The sequence below is a fragment of the Mauremys reevesii genome, linkage group 4, assembly GCF_016161935.1.
Source record: "Mauremys reevesii isolate NIE-2019 linkage group 4, ASM1616193v1, whole genome shotgun sequence".
Lineage (NCBI taxonomy): Eukaryota > Metazoa > Chordata > Testudines > Geoemydidae > Mauremys > Mauremys reevesii.
Genome location: NC_052626.1, coordinates 24,218,600 through 24,232,444, shown reverse-complemented (window position 1 = coordinate 24,232,444; position 13,845 = coordinate 24,218,600). Strand labels below are relative to the sequence as shown.

At 43.8% G+C, this 13,845-nt stretch overlaps 1 protein-coding gene across 8 annotated transcripts in view; it reads left to right on the top strand.

Moving 5' to 3' along the window:
• The window catches only part of EML1 (EMAP like 1), a 222,688-nt gene that overhangs the window by 121,753 nt on the left and 87,090 nt on the right, over positions 1-13,845 (top strand). The window contains exon 1 of one of the 8 annotated variants that reach the window (XM_039537400.1): positions 2,341-2,460. The exons of the other annotated variants lie outside the window; for them this stretch is intronic. The gene's annotated coding sequence lies outside the window, so the exon portion shown is untranslated. Of the gene's footprint in view, positions 1-2,340; positions 2,461-13,845 lie in introns of those variants that run through there. 8 annotated transcript variants of the gene reach the window in all.

The following is a 13,845-nucleotide window of genomic DNA, read 5'->3' as shown; positions in this document are numbered from 1 at the left end:
GTCTTCAGTGGATAAAGAGACAGGGGAATGCTTCAAAGGGGCTTGAGGACTGGGGTGCACCTATGGGTAGCCTTGCCCAGAAGAGAGTGCTTGGGTGGCTGATAGGCTGATGGTGTCAGAGAGCTGGCAGCTAAGCACAGGCAAGACTCCCTCATGCTGGAGGCAGGGAGTAACAAGGTGACTCACGGTCCTGGGTACCCTGAGAACCATCATGGTAATTACGTTCTGGAATAGGCTTCTAAGGGAGGTTATGGAATCCTTGCCATTGGAGGTTTTTAAGAACAGGTTGGACAAACATCTTCTAGGATGGTCTAGGTTTACTTGGTCCTGCCTCAGTGCAGGGGTCTGGACCTGATAACCTCTTGAGGTCCCTTCCACCCTTACATTTCTGTGATAGTCCATCTTGTGCACTGAATGAGGCTGGGATCCTGTGAGGAAAAATAATATATGATCGTGTACTTGAAGGCTGTCACAATGCACATACACAAGATGGCTGAATTAAAGTTGTATAGGCAACCTCAATGTTATCATTTTCTAACTTTTGAGTGCTTGACTTTGCAAATTTAATACTGTTCTTTTTACTTAATTTTTTGTGTGTAATATATAAATATGCTGACAACTGGCCACTATTCTTACAGATGTGGCCATAAACATCAGTGCTATAGCACATTTTCTCATTTTTCCTATATTCTTGGCTAACAGCCAATAAATAATACTGGTGATCTTAGTCAGCCAGTTCAAAAGGACTCTTGTTTCGAGATTCTAGTTCCAAAGGGCACTTGCGTAGTTGAAATGCAATAAGAAAGGCTGATGATCTTTTTGTGACCTCAATAGGAAAGTCAAGGTTCAAATCTGGTTTTTACCTTACTCAGTAGTCCATAATAAATGAGTGTACCAATTTTCTTTATTTCGGCTTAATGAGAATGTGGAATTCATTTTCAGTCACTCATTACAAATGAATGTAATTATCAAGTTCTCTTACATCAAACTCCTTAGTCGTTGTTGGATGTGTGGTATTCAGAGCATGCTCAGAGCTGTGTTGGTCTGGGCATCATATTTATATGTTTGACTCGAGAATACCCAATGCCATATTTTATGGTCAGCTAAAGTAAGGCACCCATTCTTATGGTGGCCAGTACAAATGATATAAAGACACACTGAAGTCAAACTTCAAAAGCTTGTCAAGTTGACTCCAGCAGCTGGGAAGCAACAGCTCACAACAGAGCAAAGTAGTGGCAGATTTGTCATGTCACTGTTAACCACTTTGAAGCAAGATGCATTAACACCTTATGTGAAAAACATGAACAGCGTGAAGCAAGGATACAACAGCCTGCAATGGTCAAGGACAGTCTTGTCTGTCCTACATGTAACTGTTGGAAATTCTTTCATTGATCTGGCCTCTCACATATGTGTACCCCTATAGTGTTTGCTGAATCCTCCTGCATCGACAATCAATGTGAGGCTACATCATCATCTTTATGAAGTCCTCTTATTACCATTTTTGTTACCATTTTTGAAATATCGCTAGTCTGGAATTATTTTTCGCATTCAGAGGCTTGATATTGGTGCTTAGATGCTGCTTATAAAGGTGAGTGTAGTTAGAACTGGTTGAAAAATTATATTTTATTCCACAGAAAATTTTGGCCAAAAATTGAAATATCTAGATTCAGAAATGATGCTGTGGTGCCTCATGTGAGCTGTAGTTCAAGTCCCTCACACTCACCATCTATGGATGGGGTGTCAGACATCCCTCACAATGCACCATAGCCCTCTGACTTGGTGTAGTGCCTGAGGTGTCTGGGAGAAGGCCACTCATCTTCTGGATGCTTGATCTGTCAGCACTTCATCCCTAGAGCCCGCAAGGACAGGGGGACTTGTCTGCAACTCCTTCTGCTTAAGGAAGCCTTGGAGGCTAGATCCTCTGGATCTGTTCAGACTTCAGTTCCAAAGTTTAAAGAGTCGGCATTGCCCCCAGTAGCCTCCATCAGTTCTGGTTGATTGAAGGGTTCCAAGAAGCTACAACCCCTATCAGGACCAGACTTGGTTCCTGCAGGCCCTGCGGTCAAGGTCCTGAGGTGATATATGTCCCAATGAAGGCCCATGTGGGTAGATCCCATTGTCCCAGTAACAGAATAAAGGATGAGGACAAATTCAGCTGCCCTCACTGTGCCATACCTTGCGCCTCATGGTGATCTGACCCTGACATAACCCCTGCAGCTGCAGGACCAGGGTTGGTTTTGACTACCTCTTCCAGATTCCAGAAGATGGATGTAAGTGGCTTTCAGTGCCTTCACTCTTGGATGCTGAGGCACCGAGGAAAAAGAAGCATAGGAGCAAGATGACCAATGTTAGCAGTGCTGATTTCTGCACATCAAAGCTATCAGATCCATCCAGTTCTGATAGGGCTGCCATGGTTGTGAAGAGAGACCTGTTCTATCTCCAGCCTCAGTAACAAAGAAGGTGAGCCCACATGTATCATTGATCCAAGGATGTCCAGAAAAGGATCTGGAGGTTATAGTGGATCACAAACTAAATGTGGGTCAACAACATAATACTGTTGAAAAAAAGCGAACATAATTCTGGGATGTATTAGCAGGAGTGTTGTAAGCAAGACATAAGAACTAATTCTTCCACTCTACTCAGCACTGATAAGGCCTCAACTGGAGTATGGTGTTCAGTTCTGGGCACCACACTTGAGGAAAGATGTGGAAAAATTGGAGAAAGTCCAGAGGGGGGAAACAAATATAATTAAAAGTCTAGAAAACATGACCTACAAGGAAAGATTGAAAAAATACTGGAAAACATAATCCCAACTCTACATATAAAATGATGGGGTCTAAATTAGCTGTTACCACTCAAGAAAGAGATCTTGGAGCCATTGTGGATAGTTCTCTAAAAACATCCACTCACTGTTCAGCGGCAGTCAAAAAAGCAAACAGAATGTTGGGCGTCATTAAGAAAGGGATAGATAATAAGACAGAAAATATCATATTGCCTCTATATAAATCCAAGGTAGGCCACATCTTGAATACTGTGTGCAGATGTGGTCACCCCATCTCAAAAAAAGGTATATTGGACTTGGAAAAGGTTCAGAAAAGGGCAACAAAAATTATTAGAGATATGGAATGGCTTCCGTATGAGGAGAGATTAATAAGACTGGGATTTTTCAGTTTGAAAAAGACACGACTAAAGGGGGATATAATAGAGGTCTATAAAATCCTGACTGGTGTGGAGAAAGTAAATAAGGAAGTGTTATTTATTCCTTCTCATAACACAAGAACTAGGGGTCACCAAATGAAATTAATAGGCAGCAGGTTTAAAACAAAAGGAAGTATTTCTTCACACAACACACAGTCAATTCATGGAACTCTTTGCCGGAGGATGTTGTGAAGGCCAAGACTATAATAGGGTTCAAAAAAGAACTAGATAAATTCATGGCAGATAGGTCCATCAATGGCTATTAGCCAGGATGAGCAGGGATGGTGTCCCTAGCCTCTGTTTGCCAGAAGCTGGGAATGAGCGACAGAGAATGGATCACTTGGTGATTACCTGTTCTGTTCATTCCCTCTGGGGCACCTGGCATTGGCCACTGTTGGAAAACAAGATACTGGGCTAGATGGACCTTTGGTCTGACCCGGTATGGCCGTTCTTATGTTTAGTCTGGAAAAATGAAGACTGAATGGGGACATGATAAGTCTTCAAATACATAAAAGATTGTTATCAAGAGGAGGATGATAAATTGTTCTCCTTTACCACTGAGGACAAAACAAGAAGTAATGGGGTTAGATTGCAGCAAGGGAGATTTAGCTTAGATATTAGGAAAAACTTCCTAACTGCCAGAGTAGTTAAGCACTGGAACAAATTACCTAGGGAGGTTGTGGAATCTCTGTCATTGGAGGTTTTTAAGAATAGATTAGACAACACCTGTCAGGGATGGTCTAGATAATACTTAATCCTGCCTCAGTGCAGGGGACTGGAGTAGATGACCTATTGAGGTCCCTTCCAGTCCTACATTTCTATGATTCTATGTTTAGAACTCCCTTGAATTTCCCACTGTACTGCCATATACCCCTTCTGCTTTTATTCTCCCAATATTAAGGCAGATGTATTGCAGAAAAGGAGGATGCCCTGACAGGCCATCAAGGAAATTAAAAAAAACACCACCACCACAAAATACTACTTTTCAATCTCCCTACTCCTCCCCTGCTCTAACAGGATTGGTCAGGTTGTCTCTGCAGTGCTTCTAATGGCAAGTAGTCAGGGATCAAATATTTCCATTTGAGTCTCAAACTACTATCCGCACATGTAACATTGTACTACACCTCGGCTTCTTTCTTTCCTCTTCTGTTCCCTCCCCCCCGCCCAATTTTTTATTCTAGGGATTCTTCCCAGAACACAGTAGAAGGAATCATAAATAGTGTTGGCCACACAAACTACAAACAGTAACTATTAATTGTAAGTGTTTACTTTGACAAACCTATTCTGAGGAAGCAGTCTTCAACTCATTGATGTATAGATAGAAGAAATAAACTTTTGTTTAGATAATCTTTCATTTTTAAAAGAAAATGTGTAACTTCATTTGGAAATAACCATTCCCACTTTCACCTGTGGTGGAAAACGTGGGAATCTTCTAAATACAGGGTAGATCTTGTTGGCTACATTCAGGTCCAGGGCACATACTCAGAATTTTGGTTTAGTGAATGCTGACTAATTAGCCAGGAGGAGATTGCTGAGAATTTACTGCTACATTCATTTTTTTTCTCTCATTTTGTTAATGAAATATAGGGCACCAAACTGTGAGACTCATGATTGTGATTACTATTATAGGCTGATTTTCTTTTAAAACTCTGTTGCTTATTTTAGGAAGTTTATAGTCTTGTTTAATTTTCTATTAGCAAATCTATCAGTAAAGAGACAAGAACATTGCTCACAGAGTATTTTAAAATATAGTACATTGTTGATAAATACTGGGACTACGATTGGGAATATATTTAGTCTAAAGGTAGGAGGAAAAAACTCTTCTCATATTTAACAATTTTTTATTCCATATATAGGAGCTACACAACAATTTAGGTTATAGAGACTATTATTATTGTTTGAGAGCTGACAGTGTTGCTCTTCATATTGCGTAAGTAATACTGTAGTTATTTCTAAGTCACTTTTCCCTTAGTCTTCCAAAAATTCGTGAAGTGTGTGGATTTAGGTGGACATGCAAATTAGTACTGTTTACTAAAAGGTGTTTTTTGTTAATTTGTTCTTCTGAGCAGCTGGAAAAACTAATCTGACCAGTTCAGATTGCACAATATGAGATAGACCTAATCACTCAGAACTAGGGAATCTCCTTGCAATGCTAATCTGATTTTAAGTACATTTAAAAGACTGAACTGAAAAGTTGTCCTACCTGTTCAGAAGAATCCTCTGGATAGATATTGCTTTGTTTTTCCTGGTGTCAGGTTAAAAATTTACATCTAATTTCTCATCCCACACAAACCTTATTTACTGTGTTTGGGGCTTGAAATTAATCTAGCTTTCTGTGATGAGAGTATAAAGGAATAATCATTCTGCAATTAACAGAACTCAAATTACAAAGCACATTCCTTAACATTTCGCTGGCAACCAGTTTTGCTTTCTGTCTTAATGAAAAGCAAAGCAATTTCTAAATAGCTTCTAGTTATAGACTCATAGACTTTAAGGTCAGAAAGAACCATTATGATCATCTAGTCTGACCTCCTGCACATCACAGGCCACAGACTCTCACCCACTCACTCCTGTATCTGAGCCATTGAAGTCCTCAAATCATGGTTTAAGAACTTCAGGATGCCGAGAATCTTCCAGCAAGTGACACGTGCCCCAGGGCTGGGACGGAGGCGGGGTGGGGGGGGCGGGTCGGGGGTGGGGTGGGGACGGAGAGCCCAGGGCTGGGCTGGGGGCAGCCAGCCCAGCCTGACAGTTCACAGATGACATGACTGTAGCCTCCTAACCAGTTCCTCCTATCTTTTTTTTTTTTGATCCCATCTTTTCCCTTTTTTTTTCCAAACCAATAATTCCCCATGTAGAACTGTATCAAATGCCAGGTTTCAGAGTAGCAGCCGTGATTTCAATGCCCTTAAGAAAGGTAAATTAAATTAGATCCACTTTCCTTTGTCTAAAAAAAAATGTTACCTTCTCAAAGAAGGAGATCAGGTTGGTTTGGCATGATCTTTACTGATTCATTAAACCCCTGAGTTTACTGATTCATTAAAAATTCTTGCTAATGGACTTGCAATTTCATGTGCCAGTTCCTTTAATATTCTTGGATGAAGATTATCTGGGCCCCCCGATTTCATCCCATTAAGCTGTTTGAATATGGCATCTACCTTGGATGAGGTAATATCTACCTCCATATCCTCATTCCCATTTGTCATCCTACCATTATCCCTAAGCTCCTCATTAGCCTCATTAAAGACTGAGGCACAGTATTTGTTTAGATGTTGGTCCATGCCTAGATTATCCTTAATGTCCACTCCATCCTCAGTGTTTAGCAGTCCCACTTCTTCTTTCTTTGTTTTCTTCTTATTTATATGGCTATAGAACCTTTTACTATTGGTTTTAATTCCCTTTGCAAGGTCCAACTCTACATGGCTTTTGGCCTTTCTCACTTTATCCCTACATGTTCTGACCTCAATAAGGTAGCTTTCCTTGCTGATCACTCCCATCTTCCACTCCTTGTAGGCTTTCTGCTTTTTCTTAATCACCTCTCGGAGATGCTCATCCAGCTTGGTCTACAACTCCTGCCTATGAATTTTTTCCCCTTTCTTGGGATGCAGGCTTCTGATAGTTTCTGCAACTTTGACTTGAAGTAATTCCAGGTCTCCTCCACCTTTAGATCCCCAAGTTCTTCAGTCCAATCCACTTCCCTAACTAATTTCCTTAATTCTTTAAAGTTAGCCCTTTTGAAATAAAAAACCCTAGTCCCAGATCTATTTTTGTTTATCCTTCCATCTAGTTTGAACTGAATTTGCTCATGATCACTCGAACCAAGGTTGTCTCCTACAACCATTTATTCTAGGAGGTCCTCACTACTCACCAAAACCAAATCTAAAATGACATCCCTTCTTTTTGGTTCAGCAACTACTTGGTGAAGGAATCCACCAGCTATCGCATCCAGAAAAATCTGAGTCCTATTATTATTACTAGCACTTGTCCTCCAGTCTATATCTGGGAAGTTAAAGTCTCCCATGATCACACAATTCTCATTAGTGTTTACTTCATTAAAAACATTAAAAAGGTCTCTAGCCATATCCAAATCGGATCCCAGTGGTCTGTAGCACACCCCAAGCATTATCTTAGGGGAGGCTCTAGTAGCTTTCTTTCCCAATGTGATTTTTGCCCGGACAGACTCTATCTTATCCATTCCATCCCTTCTTATTTCTTCATGGTCTACCTCATCATTGATATACAATGCTACTCCACCACCTTTGCCTTTATTTCTGTCATTCCTAAGCAGCACATACCCTTCAATACCTGTACTCCAGTCATGACTACTATTCCACCATGTTTCTGTTATCCCTATAATATCCGGTTTCACTTCCTGCACCAGTAGCTCTAGTTCCTCCATTTTGTTACCAAGGCTCCTCGCATTAGTGTACAGACATCTTAATTTTTGCCATTTGGCTTCACTCACATTCTTTACCCGATTAGGCCCAGACATTCTACCACCAGTATCACCTATTAGATTGGTATCTACACTACCCTTCCTCCTTATGTCCATTCTCCTCCTACAGCTGTATCCTTTCTTACTTTGTTTTCTTCCCTCTCAATGTTAAATTCTGGCGTGGAGATTACCTGGACATCTTCCAACCATCTCCCCCAAATTCCTAGTTTAAAGCTCTCTTAATCAGTTGTGCCAGCCTCCATCCTAGAAGTCTATTTCCCTCCTTACTCAGGTGAAGTCCATCTTGAGAGAACAGTCCTCTGTCCATGAATGCTTCCCAGTGGCCATACATCCCAAAGCCCTCCTTATAGCACCACTGCCTAAGCCATCTGTTGATCACCATAATCTTGTCACACCTTTGTTGCCGTTCTCTAGGAACCGGCAGAATCCCACTGAAGATCACCTGAGCCTCGATTTTCTTAAGCATCTTCCCCAGTCTGGCATAGTCTCCCCTGATACGTTCCAACAAGAATATAGCCGTATCATTCCTTCCCACATGAAGGACAATCAGTGGATTCTTTCCCATTCACGTTAGGATCCTCTTCAGCCTCAGGTCCACATCCCGTATCTTAGTACCCAGCAGACAGCACACCCTTCTGTTCTCTGGATCAGCTCTAGTTACAGGCCTGTCTATTCTTCTCAGTAAGGAGTCCCCAATCATGTAGACCTGCCTTTTCCTGGTGACGGTGCAATTCTCCGGTCTATCCCCTGTTCCCTCTGGCTGCAAGTCCTCTCTATTTCTATTGTCCCTTGCAATCCTCTGCAACCCATCCCTTATCCTCCTGGGGCTCATATTTGGTGGTGTTGTCTCCATTGACTCTTTCCCTCTTCCTATAGGACTAGCTGCTCTTCTCTTCTTCCTTACCCTCTCACCTTCAGCGACCACCTGCTGTGCCCCTTCTTCATTTTCCAACTCTGCAAACCATCTTTTCCTCTGCCTGGTTCTCTTAGAAACGTGCTTCCACCATCCACTTTCTTCACCTAGCAGTCTCCCCTCAGAATTCTTTGGTCCTGCTTCCATCTGCAAGTCTGAGCTTTTCCCTTCAGCCTCCTCATGTCTCTGCTCCATCATCTGGTCGAACCCTCTTCTAAACTCAACCAGAGTTTCCACCTGCATCTCCAATCCTTGGATCTTTTCTTCCATCAGCTCTATCAGGCGGCACTTCATGCAGACGAAACTCTTTTCAGATATCCCCTCCAGGATCATGTACATGCTGCAGCTTCCACATCCAGTCATCCTCATTGTGTCTTTCACTGCTGCCTCTGTATCGGTCATAGCCTTCCCACCTAAAACCTGTTAGTCCAGGAAACACAAACCAAAGCAAACACCACCACCTACAGCAAAACAAACCCCCAACGGGCACCAGAACACCGGCAGAACACCATCCACTCCCTTCACTAGCCTGCCTATTCCTCTGACTAGGTCTCTTAGGTTCCCCCACAAACTCCCCTTGCAAACTCCTATTGAAACTCCCCTGTTTACAGCTCTGATTGCTGGCTCCTGTGCCGCTGCAGCTGTCTATGCCGCTGCCTGACTGGCTGGCTACCTTTATAGGACCCCTAAGCAGAGAAGCCCCGCCCCCTAATCAGGGCTCAGCTTCTCTCCGAGCACACTGCCCCTACCAGCCTCCACACATATAACTACAAAATACAATACACAAAATACAAAAACCTTCTCCTCCAACCAGCAGGTTTAACACAAAAGAATGTATTCTTCTCACAATGCACAGTCAATCTGTGGAACTCATTGCTATGGGATGTTATGACGGTCAAAAGTATAACTGAGTTCAAAAAAGAATTAGATAAGTACATGAAGGATAAGTCCATCAGTGGCTCTTAACCAAGATGGTCAAAGTGATGCAACCCCATGCGCTGAGTGTCCCTAAGCCTCCAATTCCAGAAAGTGGATGATAGAGGATGGATGACTCAAAATTGCCTGTTGCGTTCATTCCCTCTGAAGCATCTGGCACTGACCACTGTTGGAAGACAGTATAATGGGCTAGATGGACCATTGATCTGACCCAGTATGGCTGTTCTTATGTTCCTATGACTTGAAATGAATCTGGGTCCATAGGCGGCAGGTTTGTATAATTTTTGGTGGGGCCCAAAATGGTGGTGCCCCCCTGCTCCCGCCCTGTAAATCGATATAAAATGAAGCTACAACGCGTCAGTGCCACAAGATTACAAGGGTCAATTAAAAGTGGAAAGTCAGAAGCAGCACTTGCCTACTTCAATATACAGTATTATATTTTGTTACACCTGTTGTGATGAAGTGGGAATGTTCTTAATATTTTCTCTGAATACTGTGTGGGTGCCTCAGTTTCCCCTGCAAGATGCCAACTGAAGGTGTTGGGGACAAAGAGATCAGGTGGCCTCCCTGTCCGGAAGAGACACAGAGGCCAGAGGAAGGAGTGTCAGTTTGGAGCTGGCTGGGGAAATGGGGAGAGACCCAGAACTTGGTTCTGGGCTCCCCACCCCCCAAGATGGACCTGACAGAGGGGTTCTGTTTTCTGTACCAACAAGCTCTGTTTAAACTGTATGTTTAAACTGTGTTCCCGTCATCTAATAAACCTTCTGTTTTACTGTCTGGCTGAGAGTCACATCTGACTGCGGAGTTGGGGTGCAAGGACCTCTGGTTGCCCCAGGACCAGCCTGGGCAGACTCGCTGTGGAAAGTGCATGATGTGGAAAGGCATGCTGAATGCTCCAAGGTCAGACCCAGGAAGGTGTAAGCTTCTTGCCCTGGAGACAGTATGCTCCAAGAGAGGAGGCTCCCCCAGAGTCCTGACTGGCTTTGTATGGAGTTGTTCCAAAGCATCACAGCATCCCCTTCCACACCGTGCACTTCCCAGAAGTCCGCACAGGCACTGACACTCCCTCCTCCGGCCTTTGTCTCTTGTCCAGGCATTAGGAGGCCACCCGATCTCTCTGTTCTCCAACACCTTCAGTTGGCACCTTGCAGGGGAAACTGATTTGGGAGAAATGAAGTAAAAGCTTGAGCACTCCTGAATTTTGAGGTGTTCAGATCTGGAAGGCAGGTGCTGGGGGTGGGAGAGGGCTGTGGGCTCCATGGGGGAGCATGGCAGCAACTGTCTGGAGCTGCACGGAGCCAGACACGCTGATCTGAGTGGCACAGTAAGCGGTTTGGGGGTTGGAGAAGAGGTAGGGGGTTCCGGGGGGCAGTCAAGGGAAAAGGAGCAGGGGGGGTTGGATGGGGCAGAGGTTCGGAGGGGCAGTCAGGGGACAGGCAGCAATTGGATAGGCATGGGAGTCCAGGGGGTTTATCAGGGGACAGGTAGGAGGGTCCTGGGGGGAAGTTGGGTGGGGTCTCAGGAGGGGGCAGTTGGGGACAAGGAGAAGGGAGGCTTAGATAGGGGCTGAGGTCCCAAGGGGCAGTTAGGGGCAGGGGTCTCGGGAGGGGGTAATCGGGGGACAAGGACCAGTGGTGCTTGGATAGGGGGTGGGGGTCCTGGGGGGCAGTTGGGGCAGGAGTCTGGGGAGGGGGCAATCAGCGGCCAGGGGCTGGGATTCAAAGGGCTCTGGGCTGCTGGCAGCCGCGGGGAGCCCAGAGCCCTTTAAATCCCAGCCGTGGCTGGGAGTCAGAGGGCTCTGGGCTGCCTGCAACTGCGGGGAGCCCAGAGCCTTTTAAATCCCAGCTGCGTCCGGGAATCAGAGGGCTCTGGGCTGCCTGCTGCGGCGGGGAGCCCAGAGCCCTTTAAATCCCAGCCGCGGCCAGGAATCAGAGGGCTCTGGGCTGCCCGCTGCGGCGGGGAGCCCAGAGCCCTTTAAATCCCAGCTGCGGCCGGGAATCAGATGGCTCTGGGCTGCCCGCTGCGGCGGGGAGCCCAGAGCCTTTTAAATCCCAGCCGCGGCCGGGAATCAGAGGGCTCTGGAAGCAGAGCCCTCTGATTCCCGGCTGCAGCTGGGATTTAAAAGGCTCGGCAGCCCAGAGCAGGGGAGAAACCTAGCTCCAAATATTGCTGGAGCAGAGCCCCTGACTGTGAATATTCCTGGGGCTAAAGCCCCAGGAGCCCATATAAGTTGGCGCCCATGTCTGGGTCAGTGTTTGTACATAGGTGGAACATGCTAGATAAATGCCAAGTTTTAGTTTAATGATGTAATTCTTTTTGAAAAAAACTACTGCTAAGATGTGACAATTTATGCACAATTTACAAATTACAGTTTGATTTTTGTGAACTGTTTTATTACTGACTTTTTCTGTGTATTGCCTCATGCTCCTTGTGCTAAGGAGCAGTGGAGTGGCACCCACAAGTCTCTGACTTTGAAAGAGACAGTCATTAAGGGCTCTATCAACCAGTGAATTGACCTGGTCACAACAGAACAATAGGATGGCTGAACTGCACGGGAGGCCAGTTTCCTCCAACTTCTCTGCAGGGGACTTAGGGTTTGGAGCAGTGAAATTTCACAAGCAGCAGAACAAAGAAACTAGGTGTGAGTGGTGGAGCTTAAAAACACACGAATTCACACAGCAAGAGGCAGGGGAGAGGAACAAAGGGGGCATGCTTTTGTAGCATAGAAGAGTGTTTCTGGTTTTGTGACCAGCCAAGGGCAAAGGAAGCTGATCTAGAACAGAGATGGTGTGGAGCGGGAGAGACTCCATAATTGAGAGGAGAAGCCATGAACTGCATTAGTAGGTTTCTGGACACCCCAGAGGATTCTGAGCTAAGCCAAAAGAATATTCTAATAGTTCGGAAACTGAAGTTTAGATAGTACAAAAGGGTGTAGGGTTTTATTGTTTTTGTCTAGATCTGTATATCTTTTGTACTATCTAAAGCAGCGGTTTTCAAACTTTTTTTCTTGCAACCCAATGGAAGAAAAACACTTACCCCGCAACCCAAACAATACCTTCTAACTAGAGTTTTCATAAAATCACAATAAAGGGCAATATGTGCTAGCTTTAATCACTTCACTTCAAGTAATAATTAAAATTAGGCATTGACATTACTTGTAAAACATTTTTAAATACAGCATAAATACAGAAAAGAAGACAATCAAGTTAAATTTCGCTTACTTAATGTGACAGGAGGGTCTGCCTTTTGTTCATGATCTCATTCCAATCTGGATCACAAGATGAAAGTGCTACCTGCATATCAGATGTGCTGTTGAGTCGGTTTCTTCCTTTTGTTTTTAACCATGTCAAAGTCAAAAATCCCAGTTTGCACATGTAGGTTGTTGTAAAGTATAGTAACAGAACACTAATCTTACTTAACAGTGGGTATATTGTTTGAAAACACTTATCCAAAACGATGTCAAATTTAATGACTTGTAGCGTGTTTTGAGTGTGCTATCATAGGTGAGTGGCAGCAGCTCTTATTCTTGCTCATGCATCAAGTTTAACTCTATTATTGATTCAGGATTTTTGAAAGCAAAAGGATTTTTCACCCAACGCTTTTCCTTCAGATTTTCAAACCCCTCTGCAGGGAAGTAGCGACTAAATTGTTAGAGCAGTCAGATGTAACTGTATGACACTTCATTTCATTTTTCTTCACTAATGCTATTCTCTTCAGAGCATTGTAACAGTGTTGAGAACATGTAGTAGCTCAGACAATTACTTTTCAGTCATGCTTGCCACAGTGCTAATGAATTTTGGAATGCTTGTATCTGTTCGCAGTGTCTAAACAATCCATTGCCGCCTCTTTGTAACTTCAAATTCAATTAGTTTAAAACTGAGAAAATGTCAGCTAGATATGACTTTATTTAACCGTCATCGTCAAACAAATTTGCCAAATTAGACTGTTTCTCTAAAAGAAAAATGTGAATCTCATTCCTGAGTTCGTACATGCTTGTAAGCACTCTGCCCTGTGGCAGCCACTGTACTTCAGTGTGAAACAGTAAATGAATGTGCTCCGCTCTGATTTCTGAGCATAATGCTTCAAAAAGCCTGCTGTTCAGTGAGCTTCTGTTAATGCAATTAACAATTTTCATTACTTCCTCAAGTACTGCCTTAAGATTGGGTAAATATTTGGGATGCCAAAGCTTCGCGGTGAATGAAACAGTGATTCCAAACATTACCAGCTGCCTCAGATATTTTTTTCACAATTCCGCTATTTCTAGCTGTCATATTTTCTGCACCACCATTTGTAATTCCTTTGCAATTAGCCTAGTCCAATTTGTATTTTCCAAGTATGCAGG